The 25,325-nt window shown below is 39.3% G+C and overlaps 2 long non-coding RNA genes across 2 annotated transcripts; both read left to right on the top strand.

Moving 5' to 3' along the window:
- The first annotated feature begins 3,343 nt into the window (after positions 1 to 3,343).
- Positions 3,344 to 11,624, top strand: LOC122231877. Its single transcript, XR_006209151.1, has 3 exons — positions 3,344 to 3,616; positions 11,224 to 11,429; positions 11,540 to 11,624. It is a non-coding gene; the product is annotated as an uncharacterized LOC122231877 (long non-coding RNA).
- Positions 11,625 to 11,765: 141 nt separating this feature from the next.
- Positions 11,766 to 22,237, top strand: LOC122231878. Its single transcript, XR_006209152.1, has 3 exons — positions 11,766 to 11,880; positions 14,005 to 14,205; positions 22,078 to 22,237. It is a non-coding gene; the product is annotated as an uncharacterized LOC122231878 (long non-coding RNA).
- Positions 22,238 to 25,325: the final 3,088 nt, after the last annotated feature.

Below are 25,325 nucleotides of genomic sequence, written 5' to 3'. Positions count from 1 at the left end.
TTATTCAGGCTAAATTTACCATCCCGTTGCCATGACAATGTGCATTTTACCTAATGGAAAGATTTGGAAAAGGAAAAAGAAAAAAAAAAAACCTAAGTTCTAGATAATGTGTTGCTCTATAATATGTGGCTGATACTTTACACTGTTTTAATCAATTTTAAGTTAAATATTATTTACTCACATCATAGCTGACTAACTCACAGAAAAGCAGGATTGATTCTAAGTTCTCCACAGCATTAAAATTATTTCTTAGTTTTATATACTATATGAAAATGTGTATTTTTCTAATGAAATCACTAAATATTTCCAGAAGTCAGTTTCTCCTAATTAAACACTTAAGTTAGTTAGAACTGTCCTACAAACATGTAGAGATGTAGAGAAAAAATAAATTTTGTTATTAATACCTCTTTAGATCACAACTGAAATTGAGTATTTATGAAACTCGTTTTGTAAAAGACAAATTTCTTTTACAACATCTTACTTTACTACAAAGAAGGACATCATTTAGGCTTAAGTCTTCTTGTTAATGTAACATCTCTATATTTAATTAAATAATGAAAATATTCAATCGCTCATTTTCTTTTCTGTTGGAGTCACTGTGCCACAAAACTGCTTTTTATTTTTGCTTAATTATTTTTATTTTTCCCACGAAAATGGGTGAAATTTGGCTCTGCTTGACTTTTTTTTATTTCTCCCTTTGAATGAGTGTGAGGTGTATTTTCACAGATGGCTGGTGTGGCCTGTGGAAGGCAGGCATAGGCTTATCATCATTTAAATGATTTCCAGGTCATGTCTTATTAGCGACAGGAGTGAACGGTACTCAGTACATTATAAAGCCTGCATTCCTTAACCATTTTCATTAACTTCCTGATACAGTCCGAATGACTGACGAGAGGAGGAAGGGAAAAACCAACAACCCCCACCGCCCCCTTCCTCCCAAATTGGTGTTTCAGAAAGAACCTCACTCAGGGATCATGTGCTTCTCATCTCCAGTGTGGAGAACTCAAGTGTATAAATATTTCAGATGGGGCTCCACTCTGGGAATAAATCCATGCTTGTTAACTCATAGTAGGAAGATTTAACACACAGAAAACAAGTTTCCACTTTACAACGGAATTGTGCAAAGTTGAAGCATTCGTCTAGATTTTAACCACTGGGGACAAGATTCAGCAAAACTTGGAGTCTGACTTTTGCAGCTAAAAACTGATCAGCAGAAAGAACTCCTTGGAGCTAATGTGTTAGAAAATGAGATTTTAACCAAAGTGGTTCTAATCCTCAAAACACAAGATAATCCTCCGTTAGGCCACATTTTGTCTCTTCAAAACAAGAGTAAGAGGTGTTAGGTTATAGGTCCAGCTGCTGCCAAGACAGTTGGGCATTCCAGACTTTCCTGGGGCCCTGAGACGTCACCGGACCCACTGGGAAGAAAGCTTTCAAACGGCAGAGGATAATCATGTCCGGTAGAGAGAGTCTCTCCTTTAAAGAACGCCGGCTGGACAGTGTTACAGACCTCTCTTCAATTTCCGAGACCTATTCTTCCAGATTCCTCAACACTCACTTCACTATTACATCTTGTCCGTATATTTTACTCCCTAAAAGTATATGCTTTGTTTTCATTAGGGATACCTGACTTTGTGTTTTGGTGGGGGACCCACTCGTGTCTCATTGCCAGCCCTCTGCACACGCTCCTGCCTTCTCAGATGGGCAGTCCTGTCCCTGAAATGCACCTCAGGGGCCTCGGGCTTCAGCATCTCTAGGGACGGGTTCCAGGGCCAGCCCCCGGCCCCCGCGCAGCAGCCCAAACCAAGGTCTCCACACAATTTTACTCCAAAAGCTCATCGCCCTCCTCCTGTCCTGCCGGAGGTTCAGAAGTGCTTTGCGAGTGCCCCACGGACAGCCTCACCCAGCACGCTGCCAGAACCTCCCATGCAAGCTTCCCAAACCCAATTTCTCTTCCGCCCTCACCGGTCGCCCCCCCAGCTTTCCACTTCCTTTCCAGGTGCAACCTCATCGCGCCATGGAAGAGCTATCCAAGGTCATCCCAGCTCTTCCTTTCATCTCTTGTCTTCAACTGGGTGTTTCCTGTTTCTGCACTTCTACTCTTTTCACTCTCCTTTTTAATCAAGATGTAATCGCCATGTTTCAGAATCTCATTTGCATTCTGGAATGCCAGAGTGCGGTCCAGGCACTGGAGCCCCCTGGATGGAAGTGCTCCTGCAGCCGAACCAGAGGCCCGCGGGGAGCGCCCGGGCAAGGCCGCTCCCGCACTGGCGATGCCCAACTGTGACGCTCTGTGCAACATTTCCAGGTGTTTGCACTCTACCCCTCCACACTAGGGAGCTGAGTTTCCCCCCCTAAACTTACGTGGCATCATCATCTTCAAACAGTGAATGACGGTCAGTCCAGACTATTTTCAGTGTTTGAAAGGCCCACTCCACAGTTACTGGCCTCTGTGACTGCTGACAGTTTGCTTCCCTCTCATCATCTCCATTTCACCACGCCACGAAGAAACCCCTAATGTCCTCAAAGATCCAGCTCAAGGGATTTATTTTCTCCTGAAATTGTTTTTCTTTAAAGCGATCTCTCTTCTGAAATCCCCATGGATTCTCCATCACTCTTATGCATTTACTACGTTCTACTGGATGCATTAACATCATCTTCCCTAATTCTGTCCCCTTCCTAATCATTCGTGACCTGAGCAACTTCCCATGTCTTCTAGATACTGCCATATGCCTTCTATAAAGCTTTGAATGTTCAATACACGATTGTTGAATAAGTAAAATCATTATGCTAGCAAAACATCGATATTTGTAAGATGGTAATATTCTTTATGTACTCTATCTTTAAGGCTTTATCCCTAACATATTTTTCGCATTAACATTTTTTTTATGTCTCAACTGTTTCAGTCCTTCACTTTTCCTGGTCCTCCAATAATCAAATGAAGTGTTCTCTGGCTACACACCGTGCCGTGAGTTTACCCCCCAACGACTTCAGCGATTTCTGACAACTTACCGCAATGCGAAAAACATACCCATTTTGGTCTGTAGTTCAAAATACTCTTAATAGGATGTTTTATTATAGAAATAGAGGAAAAAGCATGTCTAGGAAATGTGACAAAACAGACAAACAATGAATATTTGATGGATACTTGAAAACAAGCTTCTTTATGATTCAGAGGAAACTTAGACTGTCTGGGTGTAATTATGTCATCGGGAAGGTCCCTTTCTTGACATTTGCTCATCACTCTGTGTTACATCACAATTGTGACTTGACCAACACACATCTACTGTTCATCCAAAAAGTGTACAATTAATGTTGACAGCTTAGAATAGCCTCCCTTCTAGTTTGCACAGTAAACTCAGTAAAATATGCACCGTTCTCTCCACACAAATGGCCTCTGTAAACTCAAAACAGCAATCTCCCATTTTAATGACAGCTGGGATGTCAAAATAATAAGCATTTAATATAAATTTTGAAGCTGCTGCCGGAACCCTATGACGAAGGATTACTACGACAGAATAACTGTTTGTAAAACTCAGGTAACAACCACAATAGCATGGTGATCCGGCAAAGGAACGAAGAAAATTTTCAATTCTTTCCTTGAAAAAAGCGGAAGGTAGGTAACTCTTGTGAAAAAACTATTTTCTGAACAATAAATCCAAGATTGCTAGTGATAATGACGGCTAAAAAATAAATAATTTAGTATTAAACTTGAAGCGTTAGATGTTAAAGGTGGGGGGAAAAAGGAGAGTAATACATAATTTATGACCATAACCATGTATCACATAGAAGCTGTGTATGGGAGACAAAATTGTAGCACAGAAAGAGCTAATTTAAAATCTTTGTGGCCATTTTTAAACCAAAACCTCAAATAAGGAACACTAATTTATCTTTGTTTTTCCTAATGCAGAAGGGGTCAAACATCCACATTGCCCTTTTCATAGGAATATAGTCGCTTCCAACCAGAAAGCATGGAGATTGTGTTCAGGTTTATATGAATGTGAGATATTAGCCTTTGGTTCTCAGGTAAATAATACACTTATATGAACTCACTGCTGTACAGCAGCAATTTCAGGAAGAAATATCAAGAACTGTAAAGTTTATAAAGATTTTTTTTTACTTATATTCTTTCAAGTAATCAGAAAAAAATTTAGTATAGCATTTTATTTTCCTAATAATTTACATTCATTGCAAATCTTCTGAGTATTTGTGGTATTGTTATATATCATTTGTGTCCAAAATTATCATTTCCACTGGTGTAAAAGCTAACCATACAATATGCAAAACAAATCTAAAAGTTCTATATTTATGTGAGTAAACAAACATTATTCTCCCCCTTTCATTTAAAGTGTAGAGATTGACTGAGTACTGTCTTCATTAAAAAAAAAAAAAAAAAAATCAGAGTTTTCTGCTTCTGTCCATAGCAGAGTAACCGATAATGGACTAGGGTTTCGGCCACAGAGAAGTGTGAAACTGGGTGGGGTGTTTTCAGACACTGGACAGCAGCCTTGCAGGACAAGTCATTCAGACAAGGGAAAGTCCCCAGGGGAGCCCCAGGATAATGCAAACTTCCTGACTGTAGGTTCTTGTTGACTTCATCTAAAGGAAATGGCCCCAGACAGCACACTGATCTTGCTGGGCTCAAGAATAAAAAGCTGAAGTTCTGGGGCGACTGTTGGTTTTGGTGCAGGTAATGATCTCACAGTTTGTGAATTCGAGCCCTGTGTTGGGCTCTGTACTCACAGTGTGGAGCCTGCTTGGGTTTCTCTCTTTCTCTCTGCCCCTCTCCTTACTCACACACATGCTCGGTCTGTCTGTCTGTCTCCCTCTCTCTCTCTCTCTCTCTGAAAATAAATAAATAAACTTAAAAAAAAACCTACAATAGCAACAACCAAACCAAACCAAACAAAACAAAACAAAACAACAACAACTTGGAGTTCTGAGTTGCTGACATAGCTGAGATTTCAGGCAGGGTACCCCGAAACAGCAGCCGTTCACAGAACGCACTGCAGAAATCTGCTTGAGGCCCCTTAATCACCATCCAAATTACAGTCGTCCTTGCACAAATCAGGACGACACAAGCAGGCAGGGAATGGTTTCCACAGTGTTGCTGATGGAACAGAGAATTGGAGAACTGGATGTTATAAAAAGCATAGAGTCAGGGGCCCTGCCCAACCTTAGTGGGGAAATCAAAACAAAATGAAACAGAAAACTTAGCATGTGTAGACTGAAAATCTGACCAATAACCAGGAGAAAAATCATCAATGGTATCAACAGATACATTGAAATTAGCAAAAGCATGCTTGAAAACAGCTGTTATTTACTTTGTATGAACAAAGATTTAAAATCAACAAAAATATAATGAAGAAGGAGACAGGGGATTATAATAAAGAACAGGAAGCAAACAGCTGAGCCCCATGTTTCATGAATGGAAGAGTTCAACGGGTGGGGCTAAGAACGGACTGGTATATAGTAGATGAAACCCATTAAACTATCCAAATTGAACTGCAGAGGAAAACAGTTTGAGCAAAAATGAACAGAGGTCCAGTGTCTTGTGGGACGATATCAAGTAGCCTAATGTCCACATAACAGAAGCCCTGGAAGACAGGCAGATGGCATAAAGTAAGAAAGGAAACAGAGCGGGAAGGGCTTCTGCCCCTGGCCCCAGATTCGGCTGAACGGTGCCAAGAGGACTGAGCACAACATAAGAGGCACGAGGCAGCTGCCCTCAGCACCGCAGGAAAGACGAGGCAAGACTGTGATGCAAGCAAAGGGACACTTACGATGTCACCCCCAGCTCCAAACTCATGTTTGTAAGAAACCCACTTTCAATATAAAGACACATCTAGATTAAAGAAAGGGCATTGAGGAAGATACGCTGGTCAAAAAAAAAAAAAAATGCATGTGCTTCTGATTGTAATTTGGACTGAGATCCACTGGATCTTCCTTGCAGTGTCTGATGGCTGGTGCTACTTGTTCCGCAGCCTCCTTCACACAGCCAACTGCTACCTGATGATCCGAGGCCTCACTGTCATGTTGGATTAGATTAGCCAGGGCCATCGGCCAGACCTCTCGGTGGAAGCACGTCCAGAGGGTCCTAGACTACGTGTGTTCATGAAGCCTCCTCTGCTTCAGAAAACTGATGGAAAATGTGGAAAAGCACTCTGTCGTGTGCTACAGAATACTAGTCACCATTCCCAAGGTTGGGACAGAGCTCTGTTATATATTCACTAAAGAGAATGGAACAAAGCTTTCCCAGATGTTAAAACTTCAATTTTTCCTATGTTTACAGTGACCAAGAGAGCCATCTCTCACACACAGAGACTCACAGAAAATGCATAAGAAAAATTAAGTGTTTAAATAAATAGGTGGATTAACACATACTAGATTGTTTTTAAGTCTGATTAACTTTGAAGGAAAGATGGGAAGAAAAAGCCAAGTACGAAATAATGTATATGACGCATTGTATGTATCATATGTTATAGAATATATGATTATATGTAATATGATACACGTAATTAACATATAATTATATATTATATACATTGTTCATGTAAATATGCCGATAAAATGTTTAAGCCTGTACTTTTTAAATTAAAAGTAGACCATGATCTTAAAGGGCTTATGGAAGTAATGAAAATATGCTATTGTATACATATAATACATCAGATATTATAGCAGTTGTATTAGTGTAATTACAGCAGTAACACCTTCCCCTAGAAGTCAGTGAGAGAGCACAGTTTTAGTTAAGGAACCATACATTCTAGAAAAGATATCCAAGGCCCTTAGACTGGTTATCAATTTGTCTCAGGAGCTGATCTTTAGTACAAGGATGGGAGACTTTGGAGCTTCTGGGGACTAACCACAATGGAAAGGATGATAAACAGTTGGGAAGAGAACAGGAAAAAAGAGCCAAGGTAAAACTTGGGAATACTGTATCCTCCATAGAATCCTTCTTCTGTGGCCCATAATTATTCATTAAATTTACTAGGGCAACTGCCATTGAAAATAGTAGAAAATTTGAGGGGCGCCTGGGTGGCTCGGTCGGTTAAGCGTCCGACTTCGGCTCAGGTCATGATCTCACGGTCCGTGGGTTCGAGCCCCGCGTCAGGCTCTGGGCTGATGTCTCAGAGCCTGGAGCCTGTTTCAGATTCTGTGTCTCCCTCTCTCTGTGACCCTCCCCCGTTCATGCTCTGTCTCTCTCTGTCTCAAAAATAAATAAACGTTAAAAAAAATTAAAAAAAAAAAGAAAATAGTACATTTGAGACATCTATACACAGAAACTTATTTTGTACTGAATACTTTAAAACTGAAAACTTACCCTGACTCATATCCTCAGGGTATGTGGCTTAACTCAATGTGGGGATATTACACAACAAAATTTTATTTTGTAGCAAGCCTGCAAAAATAGTGTAGACATTTGAATTTTGTTGATGGATTCATAAAGACTTGGCAGTATATACACAAGACTTTATGAAACTATCCTCATTTAGATTTTTTGATAATTTTCTCAGCTTTAAACTTTAGAAATGTAGGACTTTCTGTTGTGAAAATGTAGTATTAGAACTTAGTAAGTTTGTTGTTTCAGCATAAACTTCCATCAAATCAAGTGCATATAACGGTAGATGCCAAACGGGATACACAATTATCTATAGAATAACTTTTAGTGGAGCTCTAAGTTCACTTTAACTTTTAGTCCTTCTATGCAATCACTAGTTAAATATTCTTAGACTAGTACGCTAAGGAAATCTGAAGATAGGCAAAATCTGTTTGATCTATTCTAGGTGACCATTCTTAGCATTTTCATTGCCTACGAATACATTCAAGCCTTAGAGGTATTAATGATCCATATCTCTAGTGAACTGTGATCTTTCATTATTGTAATTCAAAGGAAAAATATTTCCATTTTATGAATTCAGATAAGACATTAACATTTGTTGCTTGTAGATGAAGTCTTCCCATAAATAACTGCTCAACGAACCTGCCTTGACTTTCTTTTAAAGACCTTGAATTTTTATCAAAAGTCTTGTAAATAATCAAATGGAGCATAATTGTCAGGTAAATAAACTAGCATACTTTTTAAGTTTATTTATTTAGAGAGAGAGAAAGAGAGAGAACGAGATAGGGAGGGGCAGAGAGAGAGGGGACAGAGAATCCAAAGTGCTGTTAGCACAGAGCCCGACGCAGGGCTTGAACCCACAAACCACAACATCATGACCTGAGCCAAAGTCGGATGGATACTCAACCGACGGAGCCACCCAGCGCCCCTAGAGTAGGATACATTATAGATTAGATGTTTTGCCATGTGAACAAGATGACATACCATAATCAGTTGACAAAGAATAAAAAGTATAAACACACTTTAGAATTTCTAAGTCTCATCTATCTTTATAAAACATTCACTTGCTATGGGATTCTGAAGGGAACGTCTAAGCAATAACCCTATGGGATTATTCCCGCTTCCCTCTTTGAGTTCCCACCGAGTGAAGTCCGTGCAGAAGACTATATGGCACGTGGATACATTTAGGCTCGAGATTTCCATTTCCATCCCCCTGAACATGTATGAATCCATATTCCATAAAGGTAGCGAAGTAGTTAATTTTAATTATACTCCCGATAAAGTCATGATTTCTAATTGAAAGCTTAGTTCCTACTGAGTTAAAAATCACTGGTCTCAAAAATCAAAACTGCCATATTGATGTATTTATTTCCTCATATTTCTGAGTGTACATGGTGACTTAGCCGTCAAGAGCCTACTACCTCTTTCGGTTCAGGTCTGACTAGGGTGCTGGGCCAACTGTAATACTGCAATGCTGCTTTGATGTGCATTTATATTTGTGTATTCTCAAACTGGGTGTAAATTAACGTATGCTGATGTGACATTTAAAAAGAAAATCTCATTTTGAGGAGACACACACACACAAACTACAAAAGTTAGACATCTTCTTTCACTCGATCCCAAACAGAATCTACAATGAACTAAGGGAAATTTCATTAAAATCAAAAATCCTTCCCAGTATAACCCCATCTCTGCCTCTGGCTTCTCAGGCTCTTAAGAAATTTGGTGTCAAAATGTCTAGTCAGGCACTTACCTCTCTTATTTATCCACATAAGTTATCTGACTGTTTGCAATTTACTCAGAAAGAATGGAGAATAGTCTCTTAAAGCAAACTTAATCTTCAATCAAATTTTATGAGCTCTTACTTCCACAGTCCTTAAAAAAATTCTTATGAGCCACCATTTGCTACAACATCTTATTTAATAAGACCTCACTTTCACCCATGGAGAACATTAAGTACGATGTCTAATCCATGCAGATGTTAATAAAGAAGATTTTGCTTTCCCAAAAGCAAAACTGTTTGTGAACTGAAGTTTTACATACAACACTTCCTTTAGATGACTCCTGACAAGCTGAATATAAACCTGACTTATGACACCCCAGAAGTCAATATTTTAAACATAAATATATTATTTGCCTTGAGTTATAATTGTTACCTAGTGCCACCATCTGTAAGCCTATTCCAACTCGAATGAGTTGGCACAAAAGTCCCAAATTTAAAGGCACTCGGAAGTTTGCGGTCTGTAGTATTTCTAGTACCATCTTTTCTTCTCAGAAATCCAGGGGGGAAATACCAAATGTCAAATGTATAAATAAATAAAAAGGCACTCTGTGTACATGGTCAAACGGTCCCTATCAGTTCTAATAAAAAAAAAACCTATGGAAAAATTAATATTTACCAAAGGAATATTTGCTTGGAAAAGAATGAATATCATTTTTCAGACAAAAGTAAAACAAAAGATAAAACTTTTTTTTTTTTTTCGTTTTTGCTTGTTATTCAGAGGAAGGGACCTGAAGAATTATAGCACTCTGTAACCATGCACTCAACTGCTCAGGTCCCAGAATTCACTGTCATAGTGAGTGTCACCCACACTGATCCTGATTTTCTTTTTTTTATCTTTTTTTTAATTTTAATTTTTTTAAATATGAAATTTATTGTCAAATTGGTTTCCATACAACACCCAGTGCTCGTCCCAACAGGTGCCCATCACCCCCCCCCCATCAACCCTCAGTTTGGCTTCAATTTTTAAGAGTCTCTTATATTTTGGCTCCCTCCCTCTCTAACCTCTTTTTTTTTTCCCTTCCTCTCCCCCATGGTCTTCTTTTAAGTTTCTCAGGATCCACACAAGAGTGAAAACATATGGTATCTGTCTTTCTCTGGCTGACTTATTTCACTTAGCATAGCACTCTCCAGTTCCACCCTGATTTTCTATAGAAATCGCTCCTAAGGCATTCGGATTCCTCTGGGAGAAGGAATTATAAAACCTAGATCTGATAATGTGGGAAACCTGCTATCAAAGTAGACACGGCAAGGAGGCCCTTAGCTCTTTTATTTACATGTGATTTCAGAGACGCTGAATTGCTTTTGTGGATTTAGGATATGCGGGGAAATCGTAGATCATGTATCTTGATCTACTTTTGAATTTCACTCTTGGCCTCCCTGAGACAAATCTGTATTATGCTTTAAAACTCTTCCTTCAGTGCATATCAGTATATGCCTCACAAGAGGACCTAGTTCCTCAGAAAGTCATGACGGTATTGTCTGTCCCTCACTTTGACATAGACTCAAGCTGAAATGCACCACTGATGTGAAAACCCTGCTTAATATGTGTTAGGTTTTTAATGAAATTTTGCCTTGCTTATTTTAAATATACCTATCTTCACACATCAGTCCGCATTTGCCATACTCTTTAATTTTTTTTTTTTTTTTTTTTTTTTTTTTTAAGGTTGAAGCACTAATTTACATTGCAAGGAAAGGGAAAGCAAGTAAGCTTACCTATATCGAACTCTGGTTACTTTGTTCAGAAGATTACACTGACCAGTATGAAATTTAAAACTTAAAAATAAAGAAGAGAAACATATTTGTCTTCTGGGAATTTCCACTGGCTTTGTTAACTTATTGTAAAAAAAAAAAAGAAAAGAAAAAAAAAAAGTCATTCTGACCACACAGGATTGTTTTGGAGTAAAAGGTGGGCTAGAATGTATTGAGATCTAAACTTTCTGGTGTTAGAATCCCTATCTCCGCTCCTGAGGGAAACAAATATATGTTTTCCCACCTTCTTGGAAAATGAGAATGGTTTTATGATTTTTACATTTGCATTTTTAAAGTATTATATTTGTATCATATATAGAAATACATTTCTGTTTATGTTTTATATTTGCAGTTTTCCTACCCAATCATCATTTCTCATTGCAATCACGTGACTGGGAAAGGAAACAGAGCTCCGTAACAGCAAGCCAGGCCCTAAGAGGGAAGCCATGGTTTTCTCTCGTTGCCCGTAAACAATTTCAAAGATCACCACCGTCAGCCACGGTCCCTCCAAACCACAATGGACATGGACCCAAACAAGAGCAGGCCTATTAATCATATGTGAGCATAGACAATAAGTAAGAAGTCTGTCCAAACCCCCAAATGAGCAAGTTTTCCTCTTTGCATTACAATGTGACTTACTGTTGCTTCTCTACCAATTGTTGCTTTAGGCCTGATCCATTTCCCCACCATCTACCACAAACATTGTTGAGATGCGGGATCACAGAACGACCTTGCTGTCCCATGGCACTCAAGGCAAGGCTGAACCCTCTCCCAAATCACCCAGCGGCCGCCCAGACCTCCTAACACCCTGTCCCCGAGGAGGCCCTGTTTCTCATGGTCCCCATAAGGACCTGATAAACTCTCCTCATTTCCTACATAGATGTCCCTGACGATCTCCAGCTAAAGGTCAACACGTGACTGCCAGCTGTGATTTTGCACACACAGGAACCTGTACATACGTGAACCTGTGTAAACATATATCATTTCTTCGCATTTCCAGGACTTACCTGTACGTATGACCTCTCTTTCCCCTTACGTGTGTGTACGCGACACTATCAGGATATAAGCTTAAGCCTTGAGTTGTCCTTAATTAACCTGTTTTAAATGTAATATATTTAAAATGTAATACATTTAAAATTTACATGTGAGCATGTAAACGTATTCGACATCTGTCTTTCATTTTTTTAACTACTGAAGTATAATTGACTTACAGTGTATATTCGTTTCGGGTGTACAATGTACTGATCGAACAGTTCTATACGTCACTCAGTGCTCACCGAAAGCGTGGTCACCGTCCGTCACCACACAAGGTTATTACACTACTACTGACCACGTGCCCTGTGCTGAACTCTCCACCTCCGTGACTCACTTATTTTATAACTGAAAGTCCCTGCCCCTTAATCTCCTTCATCTATTTTGCCAATCCCCCACTCCCTCGCCTCTGGCAACCACTACTTTGTCCCCTGTATTTGTGAGTCCATTTCTTTGTTTTGTGTTTTAGATTCCACAGGTAAGAGAAATCATTTGGTATTTGTCTTCCTCTGTCTGACTTATTTCACTTAGCATCATACCCTCTAGGTCCATCCACGTTGCCATGCATGGCAAGATTTCATTCTTTTTTTACAGCTGAGTCATATTCCATTGTAAATATATCTCCTCTTCTTTTCCATTCACCTGTTTGTGACACTCGGGTTGCTTCTATATCTTTGCTGTTGTAATGTTGAAATAGACACAGGGGTGCATGTATCTTCCCGAATTAGTATCTTCATCTTCTTGGGGTAAATACTGGAATTACTGGATGATAGGGTAGTTCTATTTCAAATTTTTTAAAGGAACCTCCATACTGCTTTCCACAGAGGCTGCACCGGTTTGTAGTCCCACCAACAGGGCACGAGGGTTCCTTTTCCTCCATATCCGCACCAACACTTTTTGTTTCTTGTGTTGTTGATTTTAGCCATTATGACAGGTGTGAAGCCATATCTCCTTGTGGTTTTGATTTGCATTTCCCTGATGATGAGTGATGCTGACTGAACATGTTTCAGCATGCTGTTGGCCATCTGTAGGTTTTCTGCCCATTTTTAATTGGGTTATTTGTTTTAGGGCATTGAGTTTCATAAGTCCTTTACATATTTTGGATATTAATCTTCTTTTGGATATGTCATTTGCAGTATCTTTTCCCATTCTGCAGGTTGCCTTTTTATTTTGTTGTTTCCTTCACTGTGCAGAAGCTTTTTGTTTTGATGCAGTCCCAATAGTTTGCTTTTGCTTTTATTTCCCTTGCCTGATGAGACATATCCACAAATATGGTGTTAGGGCTGATGTCCAAGAGATTACTGCCTCTGTTCTCTTTCAAGAGGTTTATGATTTCAGGCCTCATATTTAGGTCCTTAATCCATTTTTAGTTTATTTTTTGTGTGTGGTATAAGAAAATTAGTTCAGTGTCATGCTTTTGCATGTGGCCATCTAGGTTTCCCCACATCATTTATTGGAGTGACTGTCTTTTCCCCAATAATTGTCTGAGTGTCTACTATTTGGACAGTCTTCTGTGTGCTTGGCGGCGCTTGAAAAAAGTAATACAAACAATATGCTTGCTCTCTAGTTAAGGAGCTACTATGTGCCAAATCCTGGTGTCTATTAACTCATTTTTAATACACACGTAACGTTAATATTGCCAAATTACAGGATATCGTGCAAACGGAAGTATTTAAATAATTGTGGAGTAGAGGGAGAATGTTAGCATGAGTGGGGGAATGTGAGAACAATTTTCTATTTGTTAAAAGGTCTTGCTCTCTAGCCGATGTTCTCTTTAATCTGGTTTTGAAAGGCGACCCGTTTCTGCCTGAGTTCACTTCTCTTCGGCCGTGCCTTGCGGGAGGAAGTCACTAGCGTCGAAACCACACAGACATGCTTGTTCTTTCCTATGCTGTCCTGGGCCACCTGCCTCACGGGCCCGCGCCCTGCCTTCCAGGTGCCTGCAGATGACATTTCACTGACTAGTTGGCACTTTAGAATGCGGACCTCTAGCCTTCAGGCCTGCTTCCTCATTGCCACAGACCCAGTTCCTAAGCAACGTCTAACACTGTCTGGCTTCTCATGGCGGCGCCCTACTCTAAAAAACTCATTTCTCTATCAGCTGAGTTATCACCTGCTGCTGGAAATACGTCTCGACTTACCAACAGCTTCGGGAAGTGACAGCTTGTTAGTCATTCATGTCTCAGCCAGCGCAGGCGTTCTGGTCGAGCGGCCTTGCGTCTGCCTCTGAAGGGACTCGCACTCCTCCCTCATGAGGCCTATGTTCTCCGGGTCCTCAGCGTCCTCCCCGTCATCCCAGAAGGTAAGGAGACACCCCCATATCCAGCACTGGGCCTGACACAGACAGAGATAGCCATTTGCACGTTCTTTTGGCCAGGACACGGGAAATTGCCTCATTTCAGTGCAAAGGAAATGATAAAATATGGCCTCACAGAGTGTGTGTGGGGAAATGAACTAGGTTTTGGTGGACACGTCACTGTCCATCACAGGAACTTAAAGCACATTTAAACATTTTCACACTGATCTCGTCGCCACTGATCACTTTCCAAATCCATGGCAGCACGCGACTAGATTCTTCTTTCCAATTTCAGTGAAAGAATCGTCATTTGTTACGTGACTCATAAAGATTAGAGAAAATGGCTATTGTGCCTCAACACGTATGCAAGTTCTCATATAAAATGTTCTCTTGTTAATACCAACCAGATACTCATTGAGAGTATTTATTCACAGGCAGTAATGCATTGTGCAGCTTTTGAGAAGTTACAGGAAAAAGCGAGTTTGTTGGTGTCTCTACCACATTCAACCATTTCTCTAACGCACTGGGAAGGACATGACTTACAGTCACCTAGTTTCCAATCCCTGGGGTTGAGGATGGTCCCTTAGATTCCACATCAGAGTGCCATGACAGTCTGGACGGCAAAAACTTGGGCACAAAATAATGCACGCTCTTCTCATTTCTCAAATAACTTCAGATTCATTTGTGAGACAAGGAAACAAAAATGTTTACCTGATGGTAACTTGCTATTTTGAATACCTGGATTTGTTTTTTTAACTGGCGTATAAAATTGATGTTCCAGGAAGAAGTTTTTGAGACTGTTTTGTCACAATACAAGAAATAGGATACCCTTGAAATATGTGGGGGTTTTGTCTCTTAATTGACTTGAAGGATATCAAAAATACTACACATTTAAAAGGTAGAGAGTCCTCAATGAGAAGTCTACTTGAGAATTTTTCTTTAGGCTCTTATGTGGTCAGTCTTTACTCTTACTATCTTTCAAAATTGTTTCCCATGTTTACACTGCATGGCATGAAATAGTTTGATCCTCGGTTTTTACAAGACACTGGAGGAAGTTGGTTGGTAGTTGGAGAAACTGGATAAAAAATAAAATTAATTCATTGACTCATTGATTTTTTCTGTAGTTGCTTTACATGAGTTAGCAGATGTCATTCTCCCTCCATCACTGACACCATGAGTGTTACTGGTCACAAAATGCCAACAGTGGGCAATTCTCAATCAGGGGCCCTGGTTAAGGGTTTTCCCATGTTGAAGAACATCAAAATTTGTTATTGAGAATTATTTTTTTCCGTTCTTATAGAAGAAAAAACTTCTCAAGTGCTAAGAAGACAATTCAGATTTGAGCACACAAACACTAAATTCTACGGGGATAAATAAGGCCATTTTCAGTGTCAGTCAGCAAAAGCTACATGAGCGGGAGTAAGAGAATAATCTTTCCAATAATTTGGCATTCGGGTCCTAATTTGGACACTGTTCTCGACTTTAGAAAATTTTATTTAAGGACAAAAGAAGAAATACAAATGAGAAATTGCAGAGTAGAATGCAAATTGAAGGATTGGGAATATAATACATAAAAATATAGAAATTGGGCAAACATTTGAAAATAATTGGAATGACATTATTTTCACATATTCAGTCTGACTTGAGAAAACTATTTCTGAAAGATTGAATGGAAAATTGGTTACATTAAAAAAACTTTAGGATATCAATTAAGTGACATTTTACTTATCAAGTACTCAGACTACCAAACTCAACTTTTAAAACCATAGATTAATTATAAAAGTAAGTCAATACAAAATGTCTGAATATTGGGTTAAATTCCTATGTATTTTAATCCATTTGCAAGGGGAATGGACTCTGAAAACTTTGGTCTGGACACCCCTGATCTCACGCCATATGTTAAATTGCATTTAATTATTAAAAGGCCTTATTTTTCCTTTTGCTATTCTGGTATTCTGTTTAGCTCTGGATCTCATCACAAGGTAGTTTAGAAGCAGGAAGTGAGTGGTTGTTTTCAAATAAGACACATGATAGAAACAAGAAGGTTCCATCAATGTTGAAGGAAGAATTATTCAGTAATTCCTGGAAATTCAAACATTAGTCCATTTGGTGTAATTCAAAAACTCAACACCCATGACTATATCCTTGTGTCCCTGGAACATTATATATGATTTAATGGTGATCCAGAGAAATCAAGAGGCATTAATTGCAGACCAATATAAAGTTTAATAAAGAAGAGCCCTATTTTCATCCAAATGAGCTGCAAGTTTTAAAGCTCTCACCACACATGAAAAGATCACTATTCATAAAAGATCATTGCTCAGTGATGTTCTCTCCCAAAGAGGTGGTTCATTATTTCATTTCAAAAAAAATTTTTTTTTAATGTGACCAATCTTGTAGCATTATATGACAAAAACACCTCAGGAAATCTGTTCTTTTTTTTTTTTCTCTGTTTAAGTCATAATTTGTAGTGTGAATTTAGCACTCTTTACAGTAGGTGTATAAAACTACTTATGAGTTAGGTTATATTCAAAATTAAATTTTTTAGAATTTTAGAATAAAATTTCTAATTACGGCTGTTTTATTACTGTCTTCTACACTCATCTTGCTGCTCAGTACCACAACATGTGTCCCAAAGGGACACCATGTTTTACAACAGAGAAGTAACTTCATCAGTTGAATTCATTAACATATTTATGTTAATTTTCAGCGGTTACTGGAGATAGATATCAGTCTCTCTGATTTATCACATAGACAAGGTCTCATTCCCTGATCAATTTTCTTGTTTTCTCTTGCCTCAAGATGTACTCAGGTGTCTTTTTTTCTACATTGGTGAATCACACTTTCTTAATGTGTTTTTCACCACAGGATTTTGAAAGTATGTTGAAAGAGAGTTGATAGAACAGTAAACTCATGCTATTCCTGTAGCCGGTGCACCATTTGAGATATTGATTTTTCTAAGTTTCCTTTGCTCCCCATAGGCTACAAATTGCTTCCATTTTTCTGTTAACTCATTCCATTTTGTCCTTCTCCCTTTGTTTAGTTCTTTCTTTTGTACTTACCTGGCTGTTTTACAACATTATGTATATTTACCCCCCCCCCCCACAAAAAAGATTTTTTGAATTTGTCCATGTGGTAAATCACATTCAGAAGTATGTTTCTGAAAATTCCCAGATAATTCTAGCAACTCCTCTTCTTCATTGAAACTAGGAGTACCTGACCCCTGTAATACTGTGTTCAAAAACAAGACAATGGTTTGGTGCTCTAATATGCTACATTTTCTTTGCTCTAAGGGATGATTTATACACCATAAAATTCATTCATCTTATTTGAAATTCAATGATTTTTTTTTTTGGGTAAAAATCCAGAGTTGTACAAGCATTGCTACAAATTTTAAAACATTTTTATGACCCCCACAAAGAGTACTCTTGCCCATTTGTAATCACTCCCAAGCTGTAGACAACCATGAATCTACGTTCCGTCTGTACAGATTTGCTTTTTATGGATATTTCATATACATGGAAGCACATAATTTGTAGTGTTTGTCTCTGGGTCATTTCATTTAGTTTGGAATTCATCCACATTAAAACATACATCAGTATTCTTTTTTTTTTCTTCCAAATAGTTTTCCATTGTATGGATATACCACAATTTGTTTATCCATTCAGAAGTTGATGGGCTTGTGGGCTACCTCTGCTTTTTGCTATTATAAATAATTCTGCTACAAACATCCTGTATATGTGTGTGTGTGTGCACGTGTGCGTGTATATATATATGTGTGTGTGTGTATATATATGTATATATATGTGTATATATACACGTATATATATGTATATATGTTTATATATTTACGTATACATGTGTTTTCATTTATCCTGGACATCTTGGAGTAAAAATCCGTCATATGGTAAATTAGAAAATTATTTTTAAAATTTAAAAACTGCTAAACTTCTTTCCAGAGTGGTTACACCATTGTACAATCTAACCAGCAACGTATGAAGCTGGATTGTAGTTGAAGTTATTTGAAAGAATAAAATCCACCGTGATACAGTTTAAATATATTCTGGGAATCAAATGTGTGTGTTACACACATGGGTACTGTATATTAAAACTCTGAAGACGTTTTTAGCATATTCATAAAAGGATCGATATTGAGTGAATTATATAACATTTTACAATAATAAATGTTTTAATGCAGGGTTATAATAATAAACATTTTAAATGTTTTGTGAAGCTATTACATATCAGCATCATTCTTTCAACATTAATATATTAAGTGCTCCATCCTCTGTACTGGGGGCATGGCGTTGAACAGGCAGGCATAGTGATTCTCCACATACATATATACTGCACCACAGAGGACAAGTTATCAAACATAGTCACTATGTACCTATTATTTTGGTTACTTTCTTGCTGCATAACACATTACCCCCAAACTTAGCGTAAGCGTTTTATGTTGTGGGTCACGGTTCTAGGGAGAGTGAACGAGCAGGTCTTTCTTGGGGTCACATATGCAGTTATGGTCAGGTGTTGGCCTGGGATGCAGCCATCCATGTTTTTTTGGGCTGGATCTCCAAGATGACGCAGCCCCATGGCTGGCAGCAGGGAACTCAGCTCAGCTGTTGACTAGAGTTCCTACAGGTGGCCTCTGTAAGCAGGACTTTCTCAAAACAGACTTCGTACATGGTGCTTGGCTTTTCCCAGAGCTAACATCCATGTAGAGTCAGATGGTGTCTGCATTATCCTCTAGGGCTTTTCTGTCTTCAAAGTAAACCTTGCATCACATCAGATCCGTTCTATTGCTTACAAGTGAATCCCTAGCATTGACCTGAATTCAAGGGAAGGGAACGGACAACCACCTTCTCAATAGGAGGAGTGCCAAAGATTTTGGAAACATTTTAAAACTGCCTTACATGCACTAATTTAAAATGTGATAAGCGCTTTGAAGGACAGGTAAAAGGTGTAGTGAATTAGGATAACAGTGAGACCTAGTTTAGACTTCTCATTTCAGTGAAGGCGCTCTATTAAAAGTCCTGAATGATGAGCAGGAGTTAGAACAGAGTTGGAAAATAGTTGTCCAATAATGTGTGTAAAATCTAAAACAGGAAAGGGGCGCCTGGGTGACTCAGTTGGTAAAGCAACTGACTCTTGACTTTGGCTCCGGTCATGATCCCAGGGTCATGGGATCGAACCCCGTGCTGGGCTCTGCACAGAATGTGGAACCTGCTTACGAATCTCTCTCATTCTCCCTCTGGCCCTCTCCCCTGCTTGCTTGGTACCATTTCTTACTTAAAAATTTGGAAGAATTCACTTGTAAAACCATCCAGACCGATGTTTCCTTTTAGAAGGCTGTTAATAACGCATTACATTTAAAAAATAAATATAGGGCTATTCAGGTTATCTGTTTCTCCTTGTGTGAGTTTTAGTAGTTTGTGTCTTTCAAGAAAATTTTCCATTTCATTGAAGTTGTCAAATTTGTAGTATAGGGTTGTTGCTATTATTCTTTCATTATTCTTTTTGTTGTCCTTGGAGTTGGCAGTGATGACTCCTGTTAGATTTTTGATGTTGGAAACGTGTGTCTTCTCTCTCTCTTTCTCTCACCAGTCCGGCTGGATGTTTACCATTTTTACTGATATTTCCAAATGATTAGCTTTTATTTCACTGATTCTATTTTTTCCTGCTGTCAAGTTCATTGCTTTCTGATTTAATTTTTATTATTTCTCTTCTTCTTGCTTATTAGGCTTAATGCACTCTTCTTCCCCTAGCTCCCTAGTGTGGAGGCTTCGATTGTTAATTTTATCTTTTACAATATATGCTGCTTGTGCTGCATACCACAAGTTCTGCCAAGTTCTATTTTTACTTTAATTAAGGGAAATAAGAAAATATTTTAAAATATTTTTAGTAACATCTTTTTTGATCTTCGTGTTATCTAGAAGGGTGCTTTTAAATCTCCAGAAACTTGGGAGTATTTTCCTGCTATCTTTCTGTTACCGATTTCTACTTTAATCTCATTATGGTCTGAAGACATACTTTGTATGATTTCTAGTCTCTTAAATTCCTCGTTATGTTTCATTGCCCAAAATGTGGTTTACATTGGACAATGGTCCATGAACTGGAGAAGAATATGTGTTTTCTAAAAATGCCGATTATTTTGAGTTGATTGGTAGTGCTATTTAGTTTGGCACATCTTCTTTCCTGCCTTTTTGTCCCATCACTTATTGGAAGGAGGGTGGACTCTTTTTTTTTTCATTATTATTTCTCATTAACTTTTAGTTTGGGAAGTTTCTACTGGCATATTTTCCATGTCACTAATTATTTCCTCAGTTATTTCTGATCTAGTGATTATAAGCCCATCAAAGGCATACTCCATTTCTTTCTTTTTTCTTTCTTTTTTTTTAAGTTTATTGATTTATTTTGAGAGGGAGAGAGCCAGGGAGTGAGAAAGAGCACAAGCAGGGGAGGGGCAGAGAGAGAGAATGCCAAGCAGGCTCCATGCTGTCAGTGCAGAGTCCAATGGGAGGCTTGAACCTATGAACTGTGAGATCATGACCTGAGCTGAAATTAAAGTCAGACGCTTAACCCACTGACCCACCCAGGCGCCCCAGGCCCACTCCATTTCTGTTACACTGGTTTATATTTCTAACATTTTATTCTGATTTTATCACAGTATCCATTTCTCTTTATGTTATACACCTTTTTTTCCACGGTGTCTACTTTTTCCATTAAAACCATAGATGAGTCTGGCTCTGGTGCCTCCTTTGTCTCTTCAGGCTGTTTTTCTTCCTTTTGCCACACTTTGACTCTTTTCATTGCTATCGTTAAAAGCCAGGCATGGCGTACTGAGCAAAGGAACTTGGGGTTAAGGGTGTGAGGTTGGGGTTCATCCGGCTATGAGTTTTGTTTGTGTTTGCTGTAGGTGTAGCCTTCAGAGACTTGGGTTTCTCCTTTGTTCTTGTTTTGTCTCTGTTGCTGTTGGGATTCCCCGAAGCCCTCTTCCTCAGATAACGTCTGTACTTCGCAGCTCTTTCAGCTGAGATGAACTGTGTTTGCTCTGACGTCCTGTTTGTGGGTGGCAAAGTGAGGCGGAGTGGGAGCATTCCATGACCATAGGACCCAGTTCTGGTCATTGCCTCAGCTGCTGTCCATGGGCTACCAAATTCACAAGTGTTTCTAAACTCTCCTCTTTCCCCTGGAGGATAAAGCCTCTCCCTCGGAGAATATGCCTTTGTCCTGGAAAACACTCTGGGAGTGTGTGCGAACTGGCAATCTTCCCTCCCCTGCTGAAGCCCCGAAGGACTTTTCTTGACTCTTCCCCTTGACACCATCCAGGGGTTCCTGGAGGAAAAGCCCAGGAAAGTGTGGTCCCTAATGCTGGGCTCCCAGGAATTCCCCATTCTCTCCGTAGTCCACACACACCTCCGGCAACTCCTCACATTTACGACCCGTTTCCTGCTTCCAGTTATGGCGCCTGTGGCTTCTGCTCCCAGCGGGCAGACGTCTGCTCCATCACCCGTTACAGCACAGTCGTTTGCCCTGCAACCTTATCTCTCTAACGGGTCCCAGAAAAGGCACTGATTTTAAAATCTCCCAGCTTCTTTCTGGTGGTAAGGGTAGGACTGACAACCTCTAGTCCCTTTACATGTTGGAGCTAACACTGGGCGTCTCAAATGAATAATTTTTAAACAAAATAATCAGCGTGGCCCACACTATCTATATCTCCCCAATCTTACTTAAACTGTTTGATGGTTACGTGTTTTGATAGAGAGAGAGAGAGAGAGAGAGAGAGAGAGAGAGAGAGAGAGATACAAATTATCAAAAGTTCTGTATAAATTGCCCTAACTGTGCCACCTCACCTCACACCATCTCTCTTACCTCCAGGAAGGTGGCCACTTGGATCTCCTGCTTCCTCATCCACGCCAGGCTTCCGTGACTCAGGACTTTTGCAAGACCTGGTTCCTCACCTTCCCAGAATGCTACTTCTCCATCTCTCTCTCTCCCTCTCTCCCTCTGTCTCTCTGTCTCTCTGTCTCTCTCTCTGTCTCTCTCTCTCTCTCTCTCTCTCTCTCTCTCACACACACACACACACACACACACACACACACACACCACGGTTGACTATATTTTCATACCGTTTCCAGCCCCAAGCAAAGAGCTTGGCACAGGAACCTATTTACGGCACGCAGCATTTATAAAAGCACAGGGATGTGAGATGCTCAGTTGCAAAAATCATGCCTTTTTCCCCCTTTTGAAATTTGAGATAGTTATCAGTATGATGCCCTAGTAAGTTTTCAAAGCACATTTGTTGAATACATTATCGTATTTTCTATTGTATCTCAAATCTGCATGGATTGCCTACTCTGAGCCAAGCATTATAGTAGGGATGTCACCTTCATCAACTCATTTAGTACTCATGCAATATAAACAGATATTAACTACAATTCACAGATAATAACACTGGGTTCAAGAGGTTGAATAAATTGTCCATGGCAACAGTGCTGGCCAAACAGCATCGGCACCTGTGTTTAATAATAATTTTTGGTACATTTTATTTAGTACTCGCCATTTTGCATTATAGTAAGTCTTGGGTATCCAATCTACCCCATTACATGTGAAAACTGTCAGGTTAGAAACTAGGCCTGATGCGTATTTGGATCTTTACTTCCCCTCTAAGAAGTATAATTCAATAGTTTTATTCTCGGACATGTGACATAAATATTTCCAAGTTTTGTTACAGTTTATCCATTCTACCGATATTTATTGAGCCCCTACTGTGTGTTAGACACTTTATCCAGCACTAGGAAAATAGCAATCACTAAAATGGTTATTTTACTTTCCCTAATAATTAGGGAGGGGCAAAACTAAAATTCTGATTAAATCAACTTTAGAAAATCTATCTTTATGATACAAAAATAATTTTAAAGTATAAAAATAGAATGATCCATTAAAAATGAAAACATCATGGGGCACCTGGGTAGCTCGGTCAGTTGGGTGGCCAACTTCGGCTCAGGTCATGATCTCACGGTCCGTGAGTTCGAGCCCCGCGTCGGGCTCTGTGCTGACTGCTCAGAGCCTGGAGCCTGTTTCAGATTCTGTGTCTCCCTCTCTCTCTGACCCTCCCCCATTCATGCTCTCTCTCTGTCTCAAAAATAAATAAACGTTAAAAAAATTTTTTTTAAAAATAAATAAATAAAAATGAAAACATCAATACAATTATTCAATGTGTGTTTATTTTTAGCTTTAACTTTGTTCATTTTCATGAATCTAACAGGATACTCTCAATAGAACAACTAAACTATGGCAGGAGCTGAGCTCAGTGGTGCTGGAGATTTTTGAGATATTTCTGAAATGCACCAGTCAGCAATGGAATGGACAGCAAAATCCCGCGAGGCTTTGAAAGCCACCAATGTCTGAGACAGACACAAGATCTACCCTTATCACTTCAAAGGTGAGATATGAGGTGACTTTGTGTATTTGCATTTTTGTAAAGCCTGCAATGAGAATGTAGAAGCAAGAATAACTGTTCACTTACTAACGGTCTGAGATCCTTTACCCCAAAAGCCAAGTGTCCAAGAGAAACCTAGAAAATAAAGGGTAAAGACAAAACAGGCCTATAGCCATTTGAGAAATTCTTTGATATTCCTGATGTCAAAAGACTTCACATGGAGAGCAATTTGACCTGTCAAACTTATTTCAAAATAGCACATTTGGCATAAATGTGTGTGAAACAAGAAACCACTTCTCCCCAAGGTATATCAGGAAGTAAGGATTTAAGTGGATCTTTTCTGGACTCCTGCAATCTGTATGAAATTCTTGTGAAGATTTCAGTTGCCCAAGCTTTAACAAGCGAGGTGCGGCAGGAAACTAAATCCCTGTGAGATTAATAAGTGGCTGGAGGAGAGAGGCAGGCAGGGGCATCAGCGATCATAGCCTGAAGGACAACCAGTCAGCAAATGAGGTAAATAGAGAATCATACGCACATGTGGGGCCCACTCAACCACTACATTCCAGATCTGTACAGTAAATTGAGACTGGGAAGAAACACGATGAATTAGGAAATACAACCTGTTTGCCTAATTTACTTTGTTCACTTATTACATGGAATTTCTATAGCTTTATCACGTGGTAACAACTACCATGAACAACTCATGCAGCTATTGTCATATAGCTATTATATAATTCCCGGTCACTCATATCATTTCTCTTCTGGGAATGAATCTACCATAACACTGAGAGAATCTGTCCATCTGCCCAGCTGTTTTGCCATTCTCAACGCCACACGGTTCCAGTCAAGCTACAAGAGCATGCTCAGAACAGGTGTGCAGGAGAGCACTGGCACCTCCCTCTTACTCCTTCTATCTACCCCCCCCTTCTTGTTTCCTCCCACATTCATTTCTCCAAACTGAAGGTAATCCTGCTGGTAATCACTCTAGAGGGATGCGTGGGAAATTAACATTCGGAAGACACAGTGGTTCCCTGGAGACTTCCTATCTAATTTTCAAGAGTACTTTCCACACATCAGATTAAGAGAGCATTATTCAATAAGTTACTACCTTAGGTCATCCATTAGTTCATTTACTCACTTACATAGTCGGTCATTCAACGATCATTTATTATCTACCATGTTCCAAGAACTCTACCAGGTAGAAGGACGATGTTTCTTTCACTAATTGTATGAGTAGTGATCAGTCACTCATAAAATCATTAAATATATTTACCCAGCATTTCCTTTTTTTTTTAAGGCTTATTTATTCTTGAGAGAGAGAAAGAGAGACAGAGTGAGAGCAGGGGAGGGACAGACAGAGGTAGACCTAGAACCCGAAGCAAGCTCCAGGCTCCAAGCTGTCAACACAGAGCCCGATTGTGGGGCTCAAACGTACAAACTTTGAGATCACGACCTGAGTCGAAGTCAGACCCTTAACCAACTGAGCCACGCAGATGCCCATATTTACCCCAAATTTCTAATAATGTCCTTAGTATTCCCTAAAGCATTACATTAGTTTTCATCATGAAATTCATCCTAATATTTGGTAATCCTAATATTTTGGGAGATAACTCTAAGCAGAAGGGACTAATGTAACTTAATGCAGAGAAAATTATATTTGTGTTAATAAAGCCAGACCTATTAT

This window comes from Panthera tigris, chromosome D2 (assembly GCF_018350195.1).
Source record: "Panthera tigris isolate Pti1 chromosome D2, P.tigris_Pti1_mat1.1, whole genome shotgun sequence".
NCBI classification, from domain to species: domain Eukaryota; kingdom Metazoa; phylum Chordata; class Mammalia; order Carnivora; family Felidae; genus Panthera; species Panthera tigris.
This window is presented reverse-complemented; position numbering and strand designations above follow the sequence as displayed.